General features: G+C 40.1%; 1 pseudogene; it reads right to left on the bottom strand.

Moving 5' to 3' along the window:
- The window catches only part of LOC103599890, a 2,183-nt pseudogene extending 1,152 nt beyond the window's left edge, over positions 1 to 1,031 (bottom strand).
- Between the last annotated feature and the right edge of the window lie 3,323 nt (positions 1,032 to 4,354).

The following is a 4,354-nucleotide window of genomic DNA, read 5'->3' as shown; positions in this document are numbered from 1 at the left end:
CGGCCATCCCTATATAGGGATCTGAACCTGTGGCCTTGGTGTTATCAGCACCGCTCTCTCCCAAGTAAGCCACAGGCTGGCCTCATTGATGGGTCATTTTTGCTGTCACCAGCAACACTGCCACGATGAACATCTTTGACAGACACGTTCTTAACATTGAAGCCCACATTGTCTCCAGAAAGAGCTTCACTCAAAGCTTCAGTTGTAATGTTGACTGGAGCAAAGGTGACCACCATTCCAGGTTTGAGAATGCCAGTCTCTACTCGACCCACAGGGACAGTACCAATACCACCAATTTTGTAGACATCCTGGANTTCTGGCTGTAGGGTGGCTCAGTAGAATCCATTTTGTTAACACCAACAATCAGTTGTTTCAAACCCAGTGTGTAGGCCAGAAGAGCATGCTCATGGGTCTGCCCATTCTTGGAGATACCAGCTTCAAACTCACCAACATCAGCAGCAACAATCAGGACAGCACAGTCAGCCTGAGAGGTGCCTGTAATCATGTTTTTGATAAAGTCTCTGTGTCCTGGGGCATCAATGATAGTCACGTAATACTTGCTGGTCTCAAATTTCCACAGGGAAATATCAATGGTGGTACCAGGCTCACGCTCAGCTTTCAGTTTATCCAAGATCCACGTATACTTGAAGGAGCCCTTTCCCATCTCAGCAGCCTCCTTCTCAAACTTTTCTTTTTTTTTTTGGTCTTTTTTTTCGTGACCGGCAACGGATCGCCCGTACCGGACCAGGACCGGCAACAGGATCGCAACCCTCGGTGTTGTGCCCGCACCTCGCTCAGCCAGTGAGCGGCTGGTCTGTATGTGGGATCCGAACTCTTGGCGGGAGCGCCACCGTGCTTCCAAGCGGCGCACTGTAGCAGTGCGCCACCGGGCCAGCCCCCATCTCAAACTTTTCAATGGTTCTTTTGTCAATCCCACCACATTTATAGATCAGATGGCCAGTAGTAGTGGACTTGCCCAAATCTATGTGTCCAGTGACGATGATGTTAATATGAGTCTTTTCCTTTCCCATTTTGGCTTTGATTTAGCAGTGGTTTTCATGACACCTGTATTCTGGCAGCAAACCTGTTGCGAAAAACCTAACTGGGTTTTGTCAAGCAAACTGCTTTGCTTCTCTTGGCTTGCTGCCCCCCAGGCTTACACTAGGATTAAAGAAAATACAGTCAAATCCCGAGATACATCAGGCTATGAGAACCTGTCTTTATAAGGAGTTTCATCTAAAACCACTTTGGTTTATGAGGATTACAAGGCACTTAAAATTATGAACTCTAATCTGGATTTCTAGGGCCTTGGAGTCATAGCTCATGAAAGGTGAGTCCCCCCTATAGTCCCCTACATACATGTAGAGTTGGATGTGTTAAGTTTTCTCAAAGCATTTATTGTTTGCTAATTTATAGTAAAATAACCTTGGTACTCCTTGCGTTGTTCTCTCCATTTTTCTGTCTTTACTATTCTTTTTATTTTTGCATGAAAGCTTTCCTTATGTGAACAGTGAACGTCAAATATGAGCTTTCTTTGATAGCAGTCTCATGCATACAATACAGCCATGAAAACTATGAAAGTCAGGACACTGTAGACAGCCATTTTACAGAGTAATTAAGAAAAGCTGCCTTAGGTCATGCCATGTTAGCTGATGTTAATTATTTAACCGTGTCCATTTAAATTGGTTTATAGTGTTGTCTCAAGGTAAATTAGTGTTAGTTTAGGGACTAAGGGAATGCTCACAAATTTTTGCATTAGATAAATGGTAATTATATTTTTGACTTTGGAGAATTTATCCTAGGAGGGGTTTTTCTGATACAAATCACCCTTCTTAGACAGGAGAAAGAATGTAGATGAAAAGCACATAGCACACTGCATGGCACAAAGTCTTCCTTAAGTATGTTTAACAACCAAGATATATCTAGAAATAACATTATATATAAATATACATAAAAATATATATGGTATTTGATAATGAGGCTAATTGAGTACGTCATTTTGTTCTGATTTTATCTTAAATAAGAGAGTACTTCAAAAAATTCATGGAAAGATTCATATTAGCTCTATTTTTTGGCAGCTGGCCAGTACAGGGAACCAAACCCTTGACCTTGGTGTTACAAGGCTGCACTCTAAACTGAGCTAACTGGCCAGCCCCATATTAGCTTTTAATTCTATTTCTCCATGAACTTTCTGAAGCACCCTCATATTTACTGAAAAATACTTTAAAATGCAGAAGTCACCATTATTTTATATTTTTAAAAACTGTATCAGATCAGAAGTAAAAGTCCTTATTAAATCCCCACCCCAGAGGTAACTACTGTTATGGCTTGCCACAGATCCTCTTGGCTTTTGTCTAAGTTTAAAATATAACTTAGATATCTATGCATATAAACGCACATCTACAAAATCTATAAAATTTATACATCTATAAAATTGATAACATCTATAAAAATGAAATAATGCCATATATACCGCTCTGAAGTGTTCTTTTCGTATTTTCAAAATTTTGAGCCTACAGAAAAGTGGAAAGTGTATAATAAACATCCACACACCCTTCACCTAGAGTCGCCAGCTGTAAGTATGTTGCCACATTTCCCTCCCCTTCCTCCTCCCACCCACCTCTCTTGTATATGAGGGTACCTCAAAAAGTTCATGGAAAGGGAGGGGGTAAAGAGGAATGGGTAAAGGGACACGAAAATCAACTACAATGTATATTGAGAAGTTAAAACAAACAAACAAACAAAATAAATAAATAAATAAAATTCATTTCATCTTTACAACCAACAAACTGGGTAAAGGGACACGAAAATCAACTACAATGTATATTGAGAAGTTAAAACAAACAAACAAAATAAATAAATAAATAAATAAAATTCATTTCATCTTTACAACCAACAAGAAAAACAAAGTTCATGGAAAGACTTGTACTATCTTTTAATTCTATTTTTCCACAAACTTTCTGAAGCACCCTCATATGTACACACACACACATTTTTTTGCAACCTGCTTTTAAAACCTTATTATAAACATTTTCCCATGCCAATACAACCGATCTATCCACTTTCACTCTTGGGAGCCCTACAATATCTACCATATGCAATGAACAATACAGTATTCAAACATTCCTTGAATGAACTCTTGGCAAGGACTGAGAGGGAGCCCCAAGTGCTCCAAGTAAGACTCACCTCCTCAGGCTTCCACCCTTCCATCAGCAGGAGTGAAGAAGGGACCCCAGAACTCTGAGTGCTCCTGGCAAAATGCCTACTTTTCCCTCCTCCCAACACTCCAGCTTCTCCACCATTTCCTGCCTTGAGACATATTCAGTCTCATTAAGACCTGTATCCTCATCTATTTAACCACAAGAGGCCCAGGATTCTGGAGTTACTCCCTGTCTGACCCCACTGTAAATTTCCTCCACTCTCTACAACGCTTTTCTGACTCTATCACTTCTTCCCAAATTCTATAAACCTTCCTCTGGGCCCTCTGGAACTTACCATCAGTTAAAAGCAAAATTCCCTATGTCCTCAGTGAATACTCCCTGTACTCTCTTACTCTAACTGGATCTCTCTTGAAAACAACATCACTCATAACCCTCTGTGTGTGGCTGTTTTCTCTCCTACACCACCCCTACCAGTGGGCCTCATTGCTTCCAGACCCTTCCATCCTCACTGAAGCCCCTCAGCCATCTGACCATACCACCCACTACCTCTCTATTAAGGGAGGAGATTTTAGTTCTCTCTCATTTTCTAACACCATCTAAATTTTTAGTAATTTTAACATCCATGTAGATAATTTTTTTAATACCTGGCTTTTAAGTTCCTTGATCTCAACTTTTCTGATGATCTTGACCTCCTCCATCCTTTAGCCACTTACTCTCCTAAACAAACCAATCTTGTCATTATACAAGTGAGATCACATGGTGTTTGTCTTCTGGTGCCTCACTTATTTCACTTAACATAATGTCCTTCAGGTTCATCAATGTTGTCACAAATGACAGGATTTCTTTCTTTTTTAAGGCTAAGTAGTCTTCCATTGTGTATATAGACGACGTTTCCGTTATCCATTCTTCCACTGATGGACATTTAGGTTGATTCCATACCTCGGTTATTGTGAATAATGCTGCAATGAACATGGAAGTGCAGATAATCTCTTCAACAGAATGATTTCTTTTCCTTTTGATATATACCCAGTTGTGGGGTTGCTGGGTCATATGGTAGTTTTTAAAATTTTTCGAGGAACCTCCATACTGTTTTCCATCATGGCTGCCCTAATTTACATTTCCATCGACAGCATGCAAGTGTTTCCCATTTCTCCACATCCTCGCCAACACTTGTCATCATTCATCTTTTTTGA

The sequence above is a fragment of the Galeopterus variegatus genome, unplaced genomic scaffold (genome assembly GCF_000696425.1).
Source record: "Galeopterus variegatus unplaced genomic scaffold, G_variegatus-3.0.2 Scaffold3139, whole genome shotgun sequence".
Taxonomy (NCBI): Eukaryota; Metazoa; Chordata; class Mammalia; order Dermoptera; family Cynocephalidae; genus Galeopterus; species Galeopterus variegatus.
This window is presented reverse-complemented; position numbering and strand designations above follow the sequence as displayed.